Raw genomic sequence first — 11,596 nt, 5'->3', positions numbered from 1 at the left:
CAGAATGGGCTAAAAAGGGGCCTGGACACCATGAAGCTCGATTACTGCTCTGCAGCAAGGACAGTGGCCCAGAGATCACCAATAGGTGATGCCAAATAATTCCTCTTCCAGCCCGGGAATACAGTGCTTTAGGCTAATCAAACACCCAAGTTGATGAAGAGTTTCCCATGCAAGAAAGATTTTCAAAGAAGAAATAAACAATCAGATATGCACTCTATTAGTTTGTTACCAGTGCTGCAAGAAATTATCACTAACTTGGAGGCTTAACACAGCATATATTTATTCCCTTACAGTTTATGGGGCCAAAATCAAGTTATCAACAGGGCTGTGCTCCCTCCAGAAGCTCCAGAGAATTTGCTGCTGCCAGCTTCTAGAGCTACATTCCTTGTCTGGTGGCCCTTCCTCCACCTATCACATTATCCTCTTCTGTTGTTAAATCTCCCTCTGCCCCCCTCCTATATAGATGTTTGTGATGACATTTAGGGTCTTCCGTAAAAATCTAGGATCATCTCCCCATTTCAATAGCCTTCATTTAATCACATCTGCACAGGCCCTTTTGCCATTTAAGGCAACAATCACAAGTTCCAGGGATTCAGATATGGATATCTTTGGGGGTCATTAATTAGCCTACTACCCCCAAAAATCTGCATTTCCAAGAAGCAAGCATTTTATTTTGCCTTGCACAAATGTCTTGAACTCCCCATTGTTTTCTAAGAAATGCACACAATTAGGTCTTTCAATTATGCAAATATAAAGTGGAGCAACTTGGGAAGATGTGGTTCCTGGGGATAAAATTGTTTTTTGTAAAAGGTGATTTTAAAGGTCACCTATACTGTCTATACTGTCGGCAGAGTCACATCTCTGCAGACTGTCTTTTGCAGCAAAAAAATGCCTTTTGAACTATCGATCTACTGTGTTGTTGTGCACTGTTGCTTGTGATTATACAAGTGTGTGCTTATGAGTTTTTAATTAGCAGGTGTTGAGATAGTAAAACATGCAGCAAAGATACAAAGACACAATTTTCAACTCCTGCTGGAGGACAGAACAATAAATAGAATTGGACCATAGGTATAGCCCAGCATACCAGCATACCTAGACCCACAAATTTAAGGCTAAATGAATGATTAGAAAGTGCGACAATGCTGGGCTGGTACATTCAGAAATAATTGTCTTTGGGGCTGATGTGATTACTGTGGCCCTGTAATACATCACCCCCAAATTTTCTGGTGTAAAACAACCATTTTATTTTGATCACAAAACTTCAGGAAGGGCTCAGTTGAGTAGTTCTCTCCTGAGATCTTGTGAGCAGGCTGGCTTCGTGCAGGTACAAACTGTGAAGTTACATAGGACCCTCTTCTTAAAGGGGCCCCACACTTGGCTTAGTGCACTGCTTGACAGTCTTAACGATTTTTTGGCAAGGAATTGTGTGCTTTAATTTTTCACTGGGCCCCATGAATAATGAGGCTGATTCTACTTATGAGGTTGTATTCAGATATTGGCTGGCGCTGCAGTGAATTGAAGTCTCAGCTAGACTGGGTGTCCAAGATGGCTCTTTCACATGCCTGGAAGTTGGTGCTGGCTGTTGTCTGGGAACTCAGCAAGGATGGTCAACCAGAGCATCTACACACGGCCTTTCCAGCATGGCATTCTGAAGGTAGCTGGGCTTCTTGCATGGCAAATGGCTTCCACCAGAATTAGCATTTTAAGAGAACCAGTTGGAAGCTGCATAACCTTTCATAGCCTAGCCCTAGAAAATGATAAAGCCTGAAAGAAGTTTCCTCCTGTAGGCATTGGAATGGGGCAGGGATTGGTTGTCCAAAAGCCGACAATTCACCAAGGTAGTAAGCAACCTCGGGAAAAATTACAGGGAAATGAGAATGTTGCCCAGAGATCCCCAGAAACCACTGAGGAAGAGGCCCTGGTAAAGGACTGGATCCACTTCCTCCACACAAACAAGATAGAGGCCATTACAGTTTGAGGTATTTATGGAAACTGGTGAAGTCAAGGATCTCTTGATTGTATTTTCAGTGAGCTTCCCATAAAAATTCTATAATTGTATGAGTAAGCAAATATTGAAATTAACATGCTCTCTTTGACCACTCGCAGAGAATGATCCTCTGAGAAGATTCCATGGTTGAGAGACTTCAGTACAGGCAAGTGATTCTTGGCAGATCTCTGATAGAGAGACAATGTAGTTTAGCAACCAAAGGCAAGAGTCATAACCTCAAGAAAGGTACTCACCCAGGGTGCCTGGGTGGCTCAGTGAGCTAAGCACCTGACTCAATTTTGGCTCAGATTATGATCTCATGGTTCATGGGATTGAGCCCCACATGGGGCTCTGCACTGACAGCACAGAGCCTACTTGGGATTCTCTCTCTCCCTCTCTCTCTGCACCTCCACTGCTTGCTCTCTTTTGCTCTCACTCTCGCTCTCTCTCTTCCTCAAAATAAATAAACTTAAAAAAAAATAAACGTACTCACTCAAACTGTGCCTCAGTTTTCTCCTCTGTACAATGACACTGATTAATAGTTCTGAAATCACAGCGTTATTATGACAATTGAATGAGAAAATGCATGTGTTAGAAGAGACTCCATTTTATTGTAATCACTCAACAAGTCTTAGCTTTTATAAAAAGGGTTCTGGTACTAATGAGAATAATTAGGAGTACACCTTCTGTATAGTAGGAGTAATGCAATCATTTCTTCATCCAGTAAACTCACTGTCATATGACAACTTCGACTCATCTAAATTCTTAAGCCCACATTATACTAGTAGATTTCAAAAGCTAAGCAGCATAGATCCAAAGGATTTGTTTCCCTTTATACTGGATTATATTTTCTATACATTTTCAAATACAGTAATAAGAAGTTTGGCATCCCCTATGCAGGCACAGTCAAAAACAAGCGGTGGAAGCAAACTTTGCTTTCTTAATGGATCCCACTTGGGGTTTGGGGTGACCACAGAAGGGAATTAGGCAATTGACAAGTGCTCTGTGGGAAATCTGTGTCTTTTTTCCCTTAGATGCTGAAAAGCCCAGGAGTGTAGAATTGGCAGATGCATGGGACCACAGGAAACTAGGAATTTTCCACAAGCAAAGTATCCCATCTGAGGAAGGCAGGTGCACTCAGAACCCACTCCAACATCCAGCACACATAGCCCATCCCAGGTCTGGTCTCTGTCAAATTCACAAGAATGTGGTTGTGGGAAATGGTTACATGGCTTCTGGTGTTGTCACCACTATAAACAAGGGCTGGTCCTTGCCTTCAGGCCATGCAAAGGGCTGTGGTGTGTCACTACAGACAGCATGTAAGGAAACCACAGAGGTAAGCCAGTGGAGTAGGAAGTCTGTAAGTTTTGTGACAGCCACAACCCCAGACCAACTCATAAATCCATCTTTGTCAAATGCATTGATTTACTTAACTATGAAAACAAGAATTAAAAGGTTGGAGGGGTGCATGGGTGGCTCAGTCAGTTAAGTGTCCAACTCTTGGTTTTGGCTCAGGCCATAATTTCACAGTTCATGAGTTCAAGCCCCTGCATCAGGCTCTGTGCTGACAGCGTGGAGCTTGCTTGAGATTCTCTCTCTCCCTCTCTCTCTCTCTGCCCCTCCCCCACTGTCTCACTCTCAAAATAAATAAATTAATTAATTAAAAGGCAGGAGCATTTACCCATAGACCCTGCTTAAGGTGGTGTATTAAACAAGTAAGACCAGTAACAGCTAGTTCCAACTCAGAATTCCTCTAATGATTTACATTTTTTCTTTTAATCAACACCACAATCCTATGACACAAGTATTATTTATTGTCATCCTTATTTTACAGTTGAGGAAACCAAGGTTCAAAGAGATTATATAACTGTCCCAAGGTAGGCTTTAGATAAAAAATGCACACACACACAGAATTTTAACATGGAAGGCAACTGTAAATATATAAAGACATATATATACTGTCTACATTATATAGTTCACCATAAAAAAAAACAACTAAAACAGCTACAAGCATTATCTAATTTTTGTAAGTGGAAATAAAGGTACAAAAATAAAGGAATAACTACGTTAATTTTGGTTCATCAACCTAAAAGAATAGTATGAAGCCACTAAAAATTATTATGAACACTACATGGAAACACAGAAAATGTATAAAATGTAAAGTTAAGTAAGAAATTACCAAATATAAATTGCATACATGTTGTGGTTACAGCAGTATAAAGCAGTATAAGGAGCTTTATATGAGCAGAATGAGACAGCAAATGAAATGAGCAGAAGAGAGAGCAAAATATGAAAAACAATATGTAATTGTGGCATGATACTGGGTGACTTTTCTCTCTTAATAACATAGTGGACAACACATGTACCATACCAGGTACTAGTCTTAGCACCTTGTATATATTACCTTATTCCAGCCTCTCAACAATGCTGTGAAGTAGGTACTGTCATGATCCCCATTTTACAGTAGAGAAAAGGAAGGCAAAGAGAGATTAGGCGACTTGCCCAAGATTAGTGCAGCTAGTAATGCCAGAGCCAGCACTGTAGCCTGGCATCTGGCTCCAGGGTCACATGCTCAGTCATGACACTGTGATCTCTGATACTGCCATGATGTTTGTCCATTTTAAGAGAAGAGAAAGCATGAACACCTTTATGCTCAAATTGGAGTCATCCTTTTTTCTTTAATTTAACCTTCGTTTCAAAATATTTTCTCTTCACCGCTGAGCAGAACGCTCAAAATCAGCACCCACTGAGTGCTGTTAGTGAGATAGTGAGATAAAAACATCACAGTTTTTAACAAGACCAAAATCATGCATCTGGTACTAGTAAATAGATGTGTGTTTCTGGAAAGGCAGGAAGTAGTGGATCTCCAATGTTCTTCATAAATCAAGAGTTAATCTTGAGAACCTCCAGTGACCTATGTAAGAAACATTTTAGTCATAGGTAACTTATCCAACTTCATGCAAATGGAGTGATAAGATGATTAGGCAGTGGCGGGTCTTTAGTCCAAGAAATGCAAGTTTAATTTAAAAAAAAAATTTTAATGTTAATTTTGAGAGAGAGAGAGAGAGAGACAGCACAAGTGGGGGAGAGGCAGAGAGAGGGACACACAGAATCTGAAATAGGCTCTAGGCTCTGAGCTGTCAGGGCTCGAACTCACACACTGCGAGATCATGACCCGAGCTGAAGTCAGTTGCTTAACTGACTGAGCCACCCAGGCGCCCCCTGCAAGTTTAAATCTTGGGGCTAATATTTACTAGCTCTTGTGACCTTGGGCAAGTAATTAACTCCTCAGTTCCCTCATCTGTCAAATGAGGATAACGATATTTCCAAACTCATGCCATGTGAAGACTAAGATACACATAAAACAGCATAGTGCCTGACACACACAGCCAAAGCTCAGCATATATGAACTGCTATTATCATTATGTTTAATAACCCTCAATGGAATTGTCATTGAGGTTAGCACCCAGGGCCACATTAGTACTCCAGACATGAAAAGTAAGGTTCTATTACTTTTAAATGCAATTTAATCTTCCCACAAATATAAGAAGATGCAGAGTTATGACTTGGTAAGTACAACCCCCCTGATTGCCATATTCACAAATATAAGGAACAAATGAAGGAAAATCCCCCATACATGAATGTTTCTTCTCACCACCCTCGGGCCAACACCACAAACCTGAGTTCTCTCACTAACTGAAGGAATTCTGTTGTCTTGGCTACTCTTTAAGGAGGAGGGATTGGGTTTTTGTAGTCACTTGGAGATGCACAAACAAGGGTCAGAAACTACCACTTTTTCAGTGATTCTTTTAGCACCAAACAGGGTGCCAGAAAAAATGTCTCAGTGTTGGAGAAAATGTGTGTTCTTTTGTACCCTGAGGGAAGTCCAGCTGAACATGTACAACTCCTGGGACTAACTGGATCAAAAAATACTTCTCTTCCAATTGACATCAGTGGAGTAGGCTACAATGAATATTTGGGGCCAAGGGGATTTTTTTTAATGTATTAAATATGTAGTTTCCTCTATTCCTTTCAAATTAATTTAAAGTGGGGCACCTGGTTGGTGTTATGCCCAGAATTCATGATCCCCAAATACCGCCAGGGAGCCGAGTCCGATGTAAAAGCAAAAGAGCCTTTATTCGAGCTAGCTCGAGCTCAATCCCCTACCTGCACCGATGCAGCGGTGAGATACCGGGGAGAGAGCGAGTTTCAAAAGCACAAAGGTTTTACTGGGGTCTAGGGGCAGTTGGTGAGGTAATGGCTATGGCCTCAGCCGATTGGCTGGGGAAGGGTCCGAGTCCTGTTAGGCAGGTGACGGGGGGGTTACTCAAGGGGAGGAGGTGTGGTCAAGGTGAAGGACACAGAACAAGATGGAGTCGGCTGGCGTAGGCCCGCCCTTTCATTCCCCCCTTGTCATGTAGCTTAGGGACCCAATCATGGGACCGGCTGCATTTATGGTGACAAGGGGAAACAGAGTTTGGAGGTTTACGCAAAGTTTTGGGAACCAAGTGTCCCTGGGGTGGCTCTGGGACGTCTGATTAAGTATTGTCCCCGAGCCGGTGTCTATGATCTGCCAGGTGATGTTTTGGGGGGAGTGGGGACTGCCGGCAGCATGAGCAATGACAAGCAGAGTTAACAGAGTTACCAATATTTGGTGGGTCGAATGCACTGTAGCTTGAGCTTGAACGGGTTGTGTTGGTCCTGACTGATGGCCCATCACGTGACGAAGTCCTTCCAGATCGAGGAGGGGTCCGCTGGCCGAACGTGGGTGTGATGGACCCAGGTCGCGATGCCGTCTACCTTGAGAGCGGTGGGGGTTGTCAACACCACAATGTAGGGTCCCTTCCAGCGCACTTCGAGGGTCTCTCGGTGGTGCCTCTTGACGTAGACCATCTCCCAGCCTGTACTGATGAGGTGTCGGGGTCGGGCCAGCCTTGTAGATGGCACGGAGGTGCGGCCAAATGTCCTCGTGCACCCTCTGGAGCCCTCTCAAGGAAAGAAAAAGTTCTTGATCTTTAAACTCAGCAATAGGGGTGCCTGGGTGGCTCAGTCGGTTAAGCGTCCGACTTCAGCTCAGGTCACGATTTCGCGGTCCGTGAGTTCGAGCCCTGCATCGGGCTCTGGGTTGATGGCTCAGAGCCTGGAGCCTGCTTCCAATTCTGTGTCTCCCTCTCTCTCTGGCCCTCCCCCGTTCATGCTCTGTCTCTCTCTGTCTCAAAAATAAATAAATGTGGGGTGCCTGGGTGGTGCCGTCGGTTAAGCGTCCGACTTCAGCCAGGTCACGATCTCGCGGTCCGTGAGTTCGAGCCCCGCGTCAGGCTCTGGGCTGATGGCTCGGAGCCTGGAGCCTGTTTCCGATTCTGTGTCGCCCTCTCTCTCTGCCCCTCCCCCGTTCATGCTCTGTCTCTCTCTGTCCCAAAAATAAATAAAAAACGTTGAAAAAATAAATAAATAAATAAATAAATGTTAAAAAAAAAATTAAAAAAAAAAAATAAGCTCAGCAATAAGTTCAGCTCGAAGGCTGGGAATAACAGGGGGTGGCCTGGCAAACATGATCTCGTAGGGAGTAAAACCCAGAGTGTAAGGAGTGTTTCTAACCCGGTAAAGGGCGTACGGTAGGAGAGTCACCCAGTCCCCGCCAGTCTCCATGGTTAATTTGGTAAGGGTCTCTTTTAGGGTTCTATTCATTCTTTCTACCTGTCCTGAGCTCTGGGGCCTATAAGCACAATGTAATTTCCAGTTTGCCCCCACCGCCTTGGCTACTGCCTGTGTTACCTGCGATATAAAAGCTGGTCCATTGTCTGATCCTACCAGGGCAGGAAAACCATACCTGGGTAAGATGTCTTCTAGTAGCTTCTTAGCCACCGTCTGAGCCGTTTCATGCTTGGTTGGGTATGCCTCCACCCAGCCAGAGAAGGTGTCTGTAAATACTAAAAGATATTTAAAACCATACTTTCCTGGTTTGACTTCAGTGAAGTCAACTTCCCATTGGGCTCCCGGTCTGGTGCCTCTGAGCCTGGTTCCTTTTTTATTTGATGTGGCTCTCGCGTTGGTGAGTTGGCAGGTCTTGCAGGCAGATACAACTTGCTCTATTTTGGTGCCCTGTTGGTGAATCTTGATTCCAGCATGTCGGATTAAGTCTTTTAATTTTCGGGCCCCCATGTGAGTAGACCGATGCATGTGCTCTAATATTGAGACTCCGAGCCGGTCTGGCAGCACGAGCTCCTTGTTAGGTGTATACCACCATCTCTTTATCTCCTGGGCCATGGGGAGTTTCTTGATCCGCTGTAACTCCTCCTGGGAGTATTTGGGCTGGTCTGGTAAAACTGGGTCTCCTGGGTCCGGTAGTTGTATGGTCATGGTGGGGACTGGAGTAAGGGCTACTGCCTTGGCTGCCTGGTCAGCCTTTTGATTACCTCTAGCTACTGGGTTATCAGCTTTTTGGTGCCCTTGGCAGTGGATAATGGCTAGCTTGGCAGGAAGCCATAAGGCCGTAAGCAGGTTAAGTATCCCCTGCTTATTTTTTATAGTCCGTCCTTCTGCCGCAGTAACCCCCTCTCCTGATAAATTGCCCCATGAATATGAGCTGTGGCAAATGCATAACGGCTGTCTGTGTAGATGTTAAGCCGTTTTCCATCTCCCAGCGTCAGCGCCTTGGTGAGGGCTATGATCTCTGCTCGCTGGGCTGACGTTCCGGAGGGTAGAGCCTCCGCCCATACGGTGTCCGTTTCGGTGACCACCGCTGCACCCGCATACCTGTGTCCGTCCCGCACAAAGCTACTGCCATCAGTGAACCAAGTAGCCTCGGCATCGGGGAGGGGCCGGTCGGTCAGGTCTGTCCGGAATCCATGTACTTGTTCCAGGATTCCCGAACAGTCATGTAGTGGAGCACCCAGGTCCTCGTGTAGTGCCTTGTCGAAGATGGTGGGTGAATTTTTGAATCCCTGAGGTAGCCGTGTCCAGGTGAGTTGCCCACTGTAGCCTGCCTCCTCCGTGTCCAGGTGAGTGCCCACTGCCACTCAAAGGCAAACAAGGGTTGGCTCTGGGGTGCCAGCGGCAGACTGAAGAAGGCGTCCTTTAAATCTAGTACAGTATACCAGACCCTGGAGGGCGCCAAGGAGCTCAAGAGAGTATATGGGTTGGGAACAGTTGGGTGTATGTCCGCGACCCTCTTATTTACTTTCCGGAGGTCTTGTACCGGTCGGTAGTCATTTGTGTGAGGCTTTTTGACCAGCAGTAAGGGGGTGTTCCAGGCAGACTGGCAAGGAACTAGTACCCCTAGGCTTCGTAGTCTCCGGATGTGTGGCTGGATCCCCTTCCAGGCCTCCTGAGACATGGGGTATTGTTTGATCCTTACCGGACTCTCTCCTGGCTTGAGCTCTACCAGGACTGGGGTCCTGTGAGCGGCTAGTCCCATCCCCCCCGTCTCTGCCCACACCAAGGGGAATTCTTGTAGCCATCTGTCTATATTATTCTCTCTTGGGAGCGCCTCCTGGTGGAGGAGGTATTCATCCTCCAGTTTCATGGTCAGGACCTGGATGGGGTGGCCCTTGCCATCGGTGAACTGAGGCCCCCCTTGTCTGAAAGTTATCTGAGCTCCAATCTTGGTCAGTAAGTCCCGTCCTAACAGCGGGTAGGGGCATTCTGGTATTACCATAAAGGAGTGGGATACCCGGCCCATTCCCAAATCTACTGTTCTTCGGGTAGTCCATGAATACTGGCTCATACCAGTTGCCCCTTGTACCCAGGACTTCTTGCTAGCTAGTTTTCCTTGTGGGGTGCGGAGGACCGAATGTGCTCCGGTGTCGACAAGGAAGTCAATAAGGGTCCCCTCCACTTTAAGAGTTACCCTGGGTTCGGGGAGAGGGTCCGAACCCCGACTCCCCTAATCACTTAGTTCATCTAGCTCTAGGACTTTTACTCGATCAGTCTTGCTTCCCTTCCCGCCGGCCCTTTTTGGACAATCTCAGGCCCAATGCCCTATCTCCTTGCAGTATGCGCACTGATCCTTTTGCAGCCTCTGCTTTCCCCCTTGGTGATTCCTTTACCTTTTCTTGCATCGTCTGCCAGCTGCCGGAGACGGCGGTCTCGTTCCTCGGGGAAGTCAGCAGTGGTAGCTAGTAGTATTCTGGCCAGGTCTCGAGTCTGCTTACTGCTGGCAGCTGCCATGGCGCGAGCCTGCTTGTCCTCAGGAGGCTCCCGGTTATTATATACCTTTTTAGCTACCACCAGTAAGTCCTGTAGACTTTTTTCTCCTAGTCTATCTATTTTCTGTAATTTTCTCCTAATGTCTATGGCCGATTGGTTTACAAAGGCCATGATAACAGCTGCCTTGCTTTCTGGAGCCTCTGGATCCATGGGGGTATAGGTACGGAATGCCTCCATGATCCGTTCTAAAAAGGCAGCCGGAGATTCATCTTTTCCCTGTTGTACCTTTCCTACCTTTGCCAAATTGGTTGGCTTTCTAGCAGCCATTCGGAGACCCCCCATTAGAGTCTGGCGGTAGACCCGGAGCCTCTCCTTACCTTCTGCCGTGTTGAAATCCCACTGGGGCCGAGTTAAGGGGAAGGAGGCATCTATCTGAGCCTGGTTGGTGGTGGGATTCCCGTCTGCACCCGGAACTAGTTTTCGGGCCTCATTGAGGATTCTTTCTCTTTCTTCAGTCGTGAACAGGACCTGCAAAAGCTGCTGGCAATCATCCCACGTGGGCTGATGGGTAAAGAACAGAGTCTAATAAATCAATAAGCCCTGCTGGTTTCTCGGAAAACTTAGGATTCTGAGCTTTCCAATTGTAGAGGTCACTAGTGGCGAAAGGCCAATAGTGATGGGGCTGATTCCCCTCCGCGTCTGGGGGTCTGGTGGTTCGCAGAGGCAGAATAGTGGAGTCGGCGGCAGAGGCGGATTGCTCCCTCTGAGCCCTTTGTCTGGTAAAGGGCGGGCTTCCCACTGGAGCGTTTCCACCTCCCGCTCTCAGAACAGCGTCTGCCTCCCCCGGAGGGGGAGGATGGTGTTCTTCCAGCATCCTAGAGGGGTTATACGGGGGAGGAAAAAATTAATTTTTCTTCAGTACCCCCCTGTAGGACAGGGTAGAGGGGTGCTGAAGGCTGGGTAAGACTTTTTTCTTCTTTGTCCCCTGCAAAGCAAGAATGGGTTTGGCTCCGGAGGGAGCGGGGCTAGGAAGGGCTTAAGCCAAGAGGGTGGGTAGAGAGGTAGTCTGAGTCTGTCCCATAACGTCCGTCCAGTAAGTCCACAGAACAAAACAGAGAAACACAAAAACAGACAAACAGAGGGCCCCTAGAAAGTCTTTCAACTCCATGGAAGCAAAGCTGAAAGCTAGCTTAGACCTTTGAGGGGATTCCACGTCCCTCCAAAGATGACGGCCTCACGCCGACCAGCGGGAGCGACCCGCCTCGTCTCAGACCTTTGAGGGGATTCCACATCCCTCCAGAAGGGAGGATCGGAACGTCTTCCAAAACTCCCGGCCCGTGGTCCTCCAGTGCATCCACTTAGACCACGTCGGGCACTACCAGAATTCCAGAAATGAGCTCACACAGAAAAGACAGACCAAACAGACAGACACTAACCATGGCCAGTCAGGCTCTCCGGGTC

Source organism: Panthera pardus, unplaced genomic scaffold (genome assembly GCF_024362965.1).
Source record: "Panthera pardus isolate Hobbes unplaced genomic scaffold, ASM2436296v1 HiC_scaffold_17, whole genome shotgun sequence".
Taxonomy (NCBI): Eukaryota; Metazoa; Chordata; class Mammalia; order Carnivora; family Felidae; genus Panthera; species Panthera pardus.
Note: the sequence above shows the minus strand (reverse complement) of the source record.